The following is a 12646-nucleotide window of genomic DNA, read 5'->3' on the forward strand; positions in this document are numbered from 1 at the left end:
ACACTACAGCCAGGTTCTAGCATTATCCAATGTCACACGCTACAGCCAGGTTCTAGCATTATCCAATGTCACACACTACAGCCAGGTTCTAGCATTATCCAATGTGACACGCTACAGCCAGGTTCTAGCATTATCCAATGTGACACACTACAGCCAGGTTTTAGCATTGTCCAATGTGACACACTACAGCCAGGTTCTAGCATTGTCCAATGTGACACGCTACAGCCAGGTTCTAGCATTGTCCAATGTCACACACTACAGCCAGGTTCTAGCATTATCCAATGTCACACACTACAGCCTGGTTCCAGCATTATCCAATGTGACACGCTACAGCCAGGTTCTAGCATTATCCAATGTGACACGCTACAGCCAGGTTCTAGCATTGTCCAATGTGACACGCTACAGCCAGGTTCTAGCATTATCCAATGTCACACGCTACAGCCAGGTTCTAGCATTATCCAATGTGACACGCTACAGCCAGGTTCTAGCATTATCCAATGTCACACACTACAGCCAGGTTCTAGCATTATCCAATGTCACACACTACAGCCAGGTTCTAGCATTATCCAATGTCACACACTACAGCCAGGTTCTAGCATTGTCCAATGTGACACGCTACAGCCAGGTTCTAGCATTGTCCAATGTGACACGCTACAGCCAGGTTCTAGCATTATCCAATGTGACACACTACAGCCAGGTTCTAGCATTGTCCAATGTGACACGCTACAGCCAGGTTCTAGCATTATCCAATGTGACACACTACAGCCAGGTTCTAGCATTATCCAATGTCACACGCTACAGCCAGGTTCTAGTATTGTCCAATGTCACACGCTACAGCCAGGTTCTAGCATTGTCCAATGTGACACACTACAGCCAGGTTCTAGCATTATCCAATGTGACACGCTACAGCCAGGTTCTAGCATTATCCAATGTGACACGCTACAGCCAGGTTCTAGCATTATCCAATGTGACACGCTACAGCCTGGTTCTAGCATTATCCAATGTCACACACTACAGCCTGGTTCTAGCATTATCCAATGTCACACACTACAGCCAGGTTCTAGCATTATCCAATGTCACACACTACAGCCTGGGTCTAGCATTATCCAATGTGACACGCTACAGCCAGGTTCTAGCATTATCCAATGTGACACGCTACAGCCAGGTTCTAGCATTATCCAATGTCACACGCTACAGCCAGGTTCTAGCATTATCCAATGTCACACACTACAGCCAGGTTCTAGCATTATCCAATGTCACACACTACAGCCTGGTTCTAGCATTATCCAATGTGACACGCTACAGCCAGGTTCTAGCATTATCCAATGTCACACACTACAGCCAGGTTCTAGCATTATCCAATGTCACACACTACAGCCTGGTTCTAGCATTATCCAATGTGACACGCTACAGCCAGGTTCTAGCATTATCCAATGTCACACGCTACAGCCAGGTTCTAGCATTGTCCAATGTGACACGCTAAAGCCAGGTTCTAGCATTATCCAATGTCACACGCTACAGCCAGGTTCTAGCATTATCCAATGTCACACACTACAGCCAGGTTCTAGCATTATCCAATGTCACACACTACAGCCTGGTTCTAGCATTATCCAATGTCACACGCTACAGCCTGGTTCTAGCATTATCCAATGTCACACACTACAGCCAGGTTCTAGCATTATCCAATGTGACACGCTACAGCCAGGTTCTAGCATTATCCAATGTCACACACTACAGCCAGGTTCTAGCATTATCCAATGTCACACGCTACAGCCAGGTTCTAGCATTGTCCAATGTCACACACTACAGCCAGGTTCTAGCATTGTCCAATGTGACACGCTACAGCCAGGTTCTAGCATTATCCAATGTCACACGCTACAGCCAGGTTCTAGCATTATCCAATGTGACACGCTACAGCCAGGTTCTAGCATTATCCAATGTCACACGCTACAGCCAGGTTCTAGCATTATCCAATGTGACACGCTACAGCCAGGTTCTAGCATTATCCAATGTCACACGCTACAGCCAGGTTCTAGCATTGTCCAATGTGACACACTACAGCCAGGTTCTAGCATTGTCCAATGTCACACGCTACAGCCAGGTTCTAGCATTGTCCAATGTGACACGCTACAGCCTGGTTCTAGCATTATCTAATGTGACACGCTACAGCCAGGTTCTAGCATTATCCAATGTGACACACTACAGCCAGGTTCTAGCATTATCCAATGTGACACGCTACAGCCAGGTTCTAGCATTATCCAATGTGACACGCTACAGCCAGGTTCTAGCATTATCCAATGTCACACGCTACAGCCAGGTTCTAGCATTATCCAATGTCACACACTACAGCCAGGTTCTAGCATTGTCCAATGTCACACACTACAGCCTGGTTCTAGCATTATCCAATGTGACACGCTACAGCCAGGTTCTAGCATTATCCAATGTGACACGCTACAGCCAGGTTCTAGCATTATCCAATGTGACACACTACAGCCAGGTTCTAGCATTATCCAATGTGACACACTACAGCCAGGTTCTAGCATTATCCAATGTGACACGCTACAGCCAGGTTCTAGCATTATCCAATGTCACACGCTACAGCCAGGTTCTAGCATTATCCAATGTCACACGCTACAGCCAGGTTCTAGCATTGTCCAATGTGACACACTACAGCCAGGTTCTAGCATTGTCCAATGTCACACGCTACAGCCAGGTTCTAGCATTGTCCAATGTGACACACTACAGCCAGGTTCTAGCATTGTCCAATGTCACACGCTACAGCCAGGTTCTGATGCGACCCAATGTAAAAAAAGTTACAGCGGGCTTCTAGCATAATACAATGTTATACACTACAGCCAGGTTCTAGCATGAAACAATAGGCCTAATTCAGATCTGATTGAACAACAAATGGAATGGGCAAAACTATGTGCACCGCAGGTGGGGCAGATGTAACATGTATAAAGAGAGTTCGATTTGTATGAGTTATTTTGTTTCTGTGCAGGATAAATACAGACTGCATTGTTTTTACACTGCAATTTAGATTTCACTTTCAACACACCCCACCCAAAGTTAACTCTCTGCACATTTTAAATCTGCCCCCCCTGCAGTGTACATGGCTTTGTCCATTTTGAGAACAAATTTGTACTGCAATCAGTTTTGAATAAGGGCCAATGTCACACGCTACAGCCAGGTTCCTGTGTGATCCAATGTCACACGCTAGAGCCGGGTTCTAGTATGATCCAATGTCACACGCTACAGCATGATCCAATGTCACACGCTACAGCCGGCTTTTAGCATGATCCAATGTCACACGCTACAGCCGGCTTTTAGCATGATCCAATGTCACACCATACAGCCAGGTTCAGGCATGACACAATGTCACACGCTACAGCCAGGTTCAGGCATGACACAATGTCACACGCTACAGCCAGGTTCAGGCAAGACACAATGTCACACGCTACAGCCAGGTTCAGGCATGACACAATGTCACACGCTACAGCCAGGTTCAGGCATGACACAATGTCACACGCTACAGCCAGGTTCAGGCATGACACAATGTCACACGCTACAGCCAGGTTCAGGCATGACACAATGTCACACGCTATAGCCAGGTTCAGGCATGACATAATGTCACACGCTACAGCCAGGTTCAGGCATGACACAATGTCACACGCTACAGCCAGGTTCAGGCATGACACAATGTCAAACGCTACAGCCAGGTTCAGGCATGACACAATGTCACACGCTACAGCCAGGTTCAGGCATGACACAATGTCACACACTACAGCCAGGTTCAGGCATGACACAATGTCACACACTACAGCCAGGTTCAGGCATGACACAATGTCACACACTACAGCCAGGTTCAGGCATGACACAATGTCACACACTACAGCCAGGTTCAGGCATGACACAATGTCACATTCTACAGCCTGGTTCCAGAGTGATCCTCTGTGATCCAGAGTGATGTAAAGGGTCATACACACAGAGATGTGTGCTGAGCAATTTTGCTAAGCTACTTATATAGTAGGTGATTTCCTGATGTTCGGATCGTCCATTGAGAACACATACACATGCAGAGATTTGTACTAAGCGATAAGGCCGGGTAGTGGTTTAGAATGAGAGATCTTGATCAGTATCTCTCATTCTGTACACACAGAGAGATTTGCAGTCACTTGCTAAGCAATTAGACCAGATTTTGACTGCATGCACTGACTTTTTAGCAGGAAATAATTAATCTCTCGGGGCATACACACAGATCTGTGCTTACTTTCTAAGCAAATTAAAAGGAAAAAAGTCAAGAGACGACTAAAGGGAACCCGACAAGGTTTTTTGGGCACACTTGTTAATAATATGAATTTGATATGGTGTTTACAGTTTAAAATATAACTTTTAATTGTTTAACACTTAAGATAAATGCATTGCGTAGGTGAAGGTGTGTATTGATACACAAACTTAAATGTTCAATTATTTCCTCCACGACAAAGCAATAAATAACAGTTTGAATAACTTTGTCTATTTGTTATTAAGTGGCGTAATGGAAATACACTCTATTCCATAGTCAGTCATTACTGAGACATCAAATTGTCAAAAGTACGAGGAATGACAGTTATGGTGGCACAGGACACACCACCTTATATAGGTTTAGCGTGAAAGAATAGCAGAAAGAGATTACAAGGTGAAATGCAGAAACAAATCATGGCAGAAAAAAGAAAGAAACAGGTTTGCTCCTTCACGGAGCTGGGGGTATGTCTGCACTCTGTATGTAATTTTTAGATAGGTCTGATCAACAGATCAAAACCCCACATATTATTTAATCGATTCTGAGGGGGTGCAGTTCCCAAACAGTAATGGTTTACACAATAGGTACGAAGAAAAAAGGACTGTTATTCTGGGGACGCACTAAGACAAATAAATTTCACATAAAATTTAACTTTTAATAGATCATATCTTAAAATTCCCATTTATATAACATGATGGGAAGCCGCAGTGAATTTTGAAGAGGTTAAAAAATCACACATACAAACATATGCACACACAGATGGTGTGCTTAGTGATAAAGAGTTTAAGGAAAGGGTGATCCTAAAAAGATCCTCTAACTGAAAAATGTCAATTTTATTGATTGAGCAGGTCTTTAGTGCATGAAAAACATATATATATGTGTATTTCTTGTGTCAAAATCTCCAACAATAAAAATTCTCTGTACTTGATGTTATTAAGAGTGTGTCGATTCTTGCTAGTACTTTTATTTATCCTTGTTAGTACATTAGGTGATTATGGGCACTTTTATGTACAAGGACCCGGATAATAAATTAGTGAAGCACCCCTATGTTGTGCCTGATTCCCAGCAAATACAGTATGATCACCTGGGTTCAAAGCCCGATGAACTCATAGGTTTATGGTACAATTCACACAATTCTCCGGTAGGTATTATAATATAGAAGAGATGGTTCTAGCTGTATATCAGTTTGAATACTTGGTCAGCAAAGATACCATCTATTATTTATAAGGTCTAGCATTGGAACTGGTAACACTTTCCTGATCAATATATTGTATATAGGAACAAGTATATATATATTAGTAAAGTACTGAATGTTATGCTTAGATATTAATACTTGGATATGGTCACCAATATTAGGGACCGGGTGGTCTTATTAATTCTGGCAATGTTGCCTCTATTGTTGCCACCTCTCAAATATCCGGTAGGTGTTTATAATATAATAAAGATAGTTCCAGCTGTGTAGCCGTTTAAATGCTTGCTCAGCAAGGATGTCATTTATTGTTTATAAAGCATAACATTAAATCAGAGCATTTTCCTACTCAATATATTGTGTACAGGAACAATTTTAACTATATTGGTGGAGTGCTGAATCTTATGTTTAGATATTAACAATTGGATAAAGTCACCAACATTGGGGACCAGGTGGTCTTATTAATTCTGGCAATGTTGCCTCTATTGTTGCCACCTCTCAATTATCAATATAAGCAGATCTAGGAAAACCTTGTATAGTACTAGTATAGATATTGTGCAGGCAAGGCTGCCCTCTGCTGTTTGGATCTGGAATTTTATAGGATAATCCTATGTTCAGCATGACACATATCAGATAAATCTACATAGCTAAATGCATTAGAGATAATCCCTGCTAATTAACATTTCAGTTGAGGTCTAAACCGACATATGTTTCACCGCACAAGCAGCTTTCTCAAGGCCTTGAGAAAGCTGCTTGTGCTGTGAAACATATGTCGGTTTAGACCTCAACTGAAATGTTAATTAGCAGGGATTATCTCTAATGCATTTAGCTATGTAGATTTATCTGATATGTGTCATGCTGAACATAGGATTATCCTATAAAATTCCAGATCCAAACAGCAGAGGGCAGCCTTGCCTGCACAATATCTATACTAGTACTATACAAGGTTTTCCTAGATCTGCTTATATTGATAATTGAGAGGTGGCAACAATAGAGGCAACATTGCCAGAATTAATAAGACCACCTGGTCCCCAATGTTGGTGACTTTATCCAATTGTTAATATCTAAACATAAGATTCAGCACTCCACCAATATAGTTAAAATTGTTCCTGTACACAATATATTGAGTAGGAAAATGCTCTGATTTAATGTTATGCTTTATAAACAATAAATGACATCCTTGCTGAGCAAGCATTTAAACGGCTACACAGCTGGAACTATCTTTATTATACTATAAACACCTACCGGATATTTGAGAGGTGGCAACAATAGAGGCAACATTGCCAGAATTAATAAGACCACCCGGTCCCTAATATTGGTGACCATATCCAAGTATTAATATCTAAGCATAACATTCAGTACTTTACTAATATATATATACTTGTTCCTATATACAATATATTGATCAGGAAAGTGTTACCAGTTCCAATGCTAGACCTTATAAATAATAGATGGTATCTTTGCTGACCAAGTATTCAAACTGATATACAGCTAGAACCATCTCTTCTATATTATAATACCTACCGGAGAATTGTGTGAATTGTACCATAAACCTATGAGTTCATCGGGCTTTGAACCCAGGTGATCATACTGTATTTGCTGGGAATCAGGCACAACATAGGGGTGCTTCACTAATTTATTATCCGGGTCCTTGTACATAAAAGTGCCCATAATCACCTAATGTACTAACAAGGATAAATAAAAGTACTAGCAAGAATCGACACACTCTTAATAACATCAAGTACAAAAAATTTTTTTGTTGGAGATTTTGACACAAGAAATACACATATATATATGTTTTTCATGCACTAAAGACCTGCTCAATCAATAAAATTGACATTTTTCAGTTAGAGGATCTTTTTAGGATCACCCTTTCCTTAAACTCTTTATCACTAAGCACACCATCTGTGTGTGCATATGTTTGTATGTGTGATTTTTTAACCTCTTCAAAATTCACTGCGGCTTCCCATCATGTTATATAAATGGGAATTTTAAGATATGATCTATTAAAAGTTAAATTTTATGTGAAATTTATTTGTCTTAGTGCGTCCCCAGAATAACAGTCCTTTTTTCTTCGTACCTATTCAGAAAAAAGAAAGAAAAGATACAGAGATCATGCATCATTCCCACTGCATGTTGGCTTCTGCTGTTACGATAAGCTACAGCACCGGCTATTCCCTGTTAGTTCCCCAGACAGGTACTTGGCCGGCCCATCACTGTTTAGCTTCTGGGTTCGGATGGTACAGGTGGTTCAGCGAGGTATGGTTGTAAGATGATAAAGAGAGAGCACTGCTGGTCTGAAATGAGGCGTGCTTCTGCTGTTGATCTCGCCACAGAATTCTCTCTCTGTTACCCTATGGGCATTGCAGGGAGAGAAAGCATGGTTTGTACAATGAGAGAGACTCTAAAAAATTGTTAGATTGGTAGATAGAGGGAGTGAATCTGATGCTTGGACCCCACTTCTGCTGTCCACAATCTTACAGAGTATAGGATTGTGGATGAGAGAGACGGGGCAAGGCAATCCTCCCTTGAATGCGGAAAATGGATTTAAAGAGATTGTCTAGATGAGAGGTAAAGTGATAGCTCAATTAATCACTGGATAACAATTAAGGGTACTTGTGAGTTATCTGGACGCCCGATTTTTTAATTGTATGCCTTAAGTTAAGGCATACAATCAGATGCGATGCGATGCGATATCGCATCGCATCGCATGCGACCATCGGATGCGATGACCCGATTTTTCCATAGGAATCAATGTTAAAATGATTCCTATGGAAAAAGGGGTCCTTTTCATACCCCTACTATCCAAGTGGGCATGGAGTTGGATATAAACCTGTGGCGAGCGTAGCGAGCCACCGAGCCCGAAGCGTGGCGAGCGAAGCGAGCCCCGCGAGGGGACGGTATTCCGTGTCCCCTCGCGGGGCTCGCTACGCTCGCCACGCTTCGGGCTCGGTGGCTCGCTACGCTCGCCACAGGTTTATATCCAACTCCATGCCCACTTGGATAGTAGGGGTATGAAAAGGACCCCTTTTTCCCATTGAATTCCATGTTAAAATGGACTCAGTCCATTTTAACATTGATTCCTATGGAAAAATCGGGTCATCGCATCGCATCGCATCGCATCCGATGGTCGCATGCGATGCGATGCGATGTGCCCGATCCGACCCGATTTAGAAATCGGGCGTCCGGATAACTCACAAGTACCCAATTAAGTGTTTAATGAGAGACAAAAGAAGGAGAAATATAGCTTGATATGTAAAAATATATGAATGTACCCTCAGTCCAGGTGTTGGCTAGTGTTCCAGGTGTCAGAATTTAATTGGTCTGATCACCCAGTTCACCCCTGGGTTTGTTTAAGCACTGTTAATGAACAGATTATTAGTATGACAAATCAATGGCAGTGGGTCTGGTTTGCAGACTACTCACTCAAAATCACATATGCCCTGAGAAAACGCTCCAGAGGGGAGGTTCAGTTCCAAGGTAATTGTCGCCTTGCAATTGGCTCCACCATTGGTTAAATCTTGACAGTTGGTGGGCTAAAAAAAAGTCTCCTAAATAATGCGGTGATGGTAAAGCGTGTGAGCAGCAGACACACAGTGAAAAAGTAGTCTACAATCTGCCCCCAACACAGGTTACGGACGGCGTTGTGCTACAAAGTGCTGAGTTTAAGGATAGAAGGCTGTTAGATAATGTCATAGTAGTAGTAGTACGTTTATTTATAAGGCGCCGCAAAGTGTCCGCAGCGCCGTACATAGCAAACAAAAAACAAATGACAAGGTAACGTACAGGGTGTGTTGAAAGATACAGTATAAATAGGGGTATAGCTGGTAGAACTAAAATCAGCATCAGTTCTGAAGTAGGTGTCAAAATTGTCAAGGAGACTGAAGATGAAGTAGAGGAAGGGAAGAACAGGACAGGAGCACAGGTGAGGTTATGAGGTAGGGTGAGTACGTGAGGAAGGAGGGCCCTGCTCATAAGAGTTAACATACTAAAAATAGGTGGGTGGACGAACGAAATACAATAGGATAAGTAGGAACGGAGGGGAACGGAGGCAGGATAGGAGGATCAAAAGAGGTTAGGAGGAGGGATAGGCTAGTCGAAAAAAGTGGGTTTTGAGGGAGCGCTTGAAGGAGGTAAGGGAATCAGATAGCCTGATGGGTGGCGGGAGGTTGTTCCAGTGCAGGGGGGCAGCGCGAGAGAAATCTTGGACACGGGAGTGGGAGGCGGTGATTAGGTGAGAGGTCAGTCGGCGGTCAGCGATGGAGCGAAGAGGAGGGGAGGGAGTGTGGATAGAGATCAGTGAAGAGAGGTAGGGAGCTGTGGAGGAGGAGAGAGCCTTGTAGGTGGTGGTGGTGAGGAGTTTAAAGAGAACTCGGAAAGGAATGGGGAGCCAGTGAAGAGATAGACAGAGGGGGGAGGCGGAGATAGAGCGTCGGGAGAGGAAGATGAGCCTAGCAGCAGTGTTAAGAATGGATTGGAGAGGTGCGAGGCGGGTGAGGGGTAGCCCAGAGAGAAGGATGTTGCAGTAGTCAAGGCGGGAGATGACAAGAGAGTGAATGAGAATTTTGGTCGCGTCAGTGGAGAGGAATGGTCTGATGCGTGAGATGTTGCGTAGGTGAAAGCGGCAAGACTGTGAGAGAGCACGAATGTGGGGGGTGAAAGAGAGGGAGGAGTCAATGATGACACAGAGGCAGCGCGTTTGGTCGGTGGACGTGATCTCGGTTTCACCAATGCTGATGGAGATAGTGGGAGAAGAGGGGATGTTCGGGGGATGGAAGATTAGAAGTTCAGTTTTAGCCATGTTTAGTTTCAGGAAGCGTTGGGTCATCCAGGCTGAGATGGCCGTGAGGCATTCGGAGACCTTGGACAGGAGTGATGGGGATAAGTCGGGGGAGGAGAGATAGATTAGGGTATCATCAGCATAAAGGTGGTAATGAAAACCATAGGAGCTGATGAGGGTGCCCAGAGAGGTGGTGTAGAGGGAGAAGAGGAGAGGGCCAAGGACTGACCCTTGGGGAACACCGACTGGCTGTGGGGTAGTAGGAGAGGAGGAGCTCGGAGTGGAGACGGAGAAGGAGCGATCGGAGAGGTATGAGGTGAACCAGGAGAAGACCGTGCCAGTGATGCCAAAGGAGCGGAGGGTGTTGAGCAGGAGAGGGTGGTCAACAGTGTCAAAGGCAGCCGACAGATCAAGCTGGATGAGGATAGAGAAGAGGCCTTTGGATTTAGCCGATAGTAGATCGTTAGTGACTTTGGTCAGGGCAGTTTCAGTGGAATGTAAAGGGCGGAACCCGGATTAGAGGGGGTCTAGAATGGAGTTAGCAGTAAGGTGGCTTAGGAGACGATTATAGGTCAGACGTTCTAGGAGTTTGGAGGCAAAAGGGAGGAGGGAGATGGGAATGTAGTTGGATGGAGAGTTGGGGTCCAGATTTGTTTTTTTTTTGAGAATTGGGGAGACAAGAGCGTGTTTGAAGGAGGAAGGGAAGATCCCAGAGGATAGGGAAAGATTAAAGAGGTGAGCCAGGTGAGAGCAGACTGACGGACTGAGACGACGGATAATATTGGAGGGGATAGGATCGAGCGGGCAGGTGGAGGGAGAAGCAGATTGAAGGATAGAGTGGACTTCAGCAGCAGTGGTGGGGTAAAATGAGGACAGGGGTTGGAAGGAGGGGAGTGGAGATGTAGGAGGGGAGGAGGGAGAGGGTGAGGTCATGGCAGCAGTGATGGCAGTCCTGAGAGAGGAGATTTTGGTTGAAAAGTAGGTAGCAAAATCAGTGGCTGCGATGGAGGATGGAAGAGGTCATACATATACAGATGCTATACACACTGACAAAAATGCACTTGGAAAGATAGGGTGCGGGACTAGCTACACTACTGGGGTACAGCTGCCCTGTCACAGCAAAGTTGCCGTGTACAGCTTAGTGCCGGACGCACAGCTGAGTTGGCGGACGGAGCCACCGTCTAACTAGGTTACTCGCAGGCTCAGCCTGCTGATGCGAGGGAGCCAGCCAAGTCCCATTTGTGGGGGAGCCCGCCAAGCGCCGTTCGCGGCGGTCGGTAACAGGACTGTCCTGAGGGTGTCCTGCGCGTCAAAGGACACGCGTTTTGCTCGAAAAGCTTGTTCACTGACGCGTCACTGAAGAAAACTTCACAGGAGTCCATCTACAATAAAATCTTATTTTTTACAAGATTCATCGACGATTTACTTCTTTTCTGGACTGGCACTAAGGATGAACTGGAATCTGTTATACAAAATCATAACTCCAGTGATAGTCCGGTGAAATGAACATACAAAATGCATCAGCAAACAGTAGACTATCTGGATGATAGGATAGCAGTGGAAAAGACTGAAATCACCACCACTGTCTTTACGAAAGTCCAGTTGTTATCCTAGTAAATTCAAAAATAGCTTGCCCTACCTCCCAAATGATCAGACTTTTTAGAATCAACAGTGACAGAGTAACAGCTGAAACCCAAATAGATGCCTTATACCCCTTTCACACCAGAAATGCAGGGACAAACCCGGGAATTCAGTTCCTGGGTTTGGACCCATTCACACCAGAAATGTCCCTGCATTTTCTGGTGTGTGAAGGGGGCGGGAAGGAGGCCGGCAGGAGGTGGGGAGGAGGCGGGCAGTTGGCGGGATGACGTCAGGCAGTTGGCGGGATGGCAGCGGAGGTGGAGAGTAGGTGGGGAGAATACTCACCCCGGTTGCTGTTCCTCTGCACAGGCCAGGGATCCACAGAGGCGGCGGCGCAAATGACGGGACAGGCGGCGGATGAAGATGACGGGACAGGCGGCCTCACTGCCGCCGGAGAGCTGCGTCATAATCATCCACCGGCTGTCCCGTCATTTGCGCCCGCCGCCTGCATTAATTCCCGTCGGACAGGACACGGCAACCCGGGTAAGTATACCCTACACCTTTCACACCAGCCAGGTCCCCGGGTTGAACCCGGGAACAACCCTGCTACCTAGCCGGGTTGGATAGCCGGCAAAATTAGCCCGGTAATTTGTCCCGGGTACCTTTCACACCAGAGGTAGTACCGGGTTGTTCCCGGACTCAACCCAGGAATTTAGGCTGGTGTGAATGGGGTATTAAGAGATCGTCTCATCTCTCCAGGCTATAATCAAAGAGTTATTAAACACTAAAAACAAAGTATTGAAGCTTAACCGTG

The sequence above is a fragment of the Crinia signifera genome, chromosome 7 (assembly GCF_055691185.1).
Source record: "Crinia signifera chromosome 7, ASM5569118v1, whole genome shotgun sequence".
NCBI lineage: Eukaryota > Metazoa > Chordata > Amphibia > Anura > Myobatrachidae > Crinia > Crinia signifera.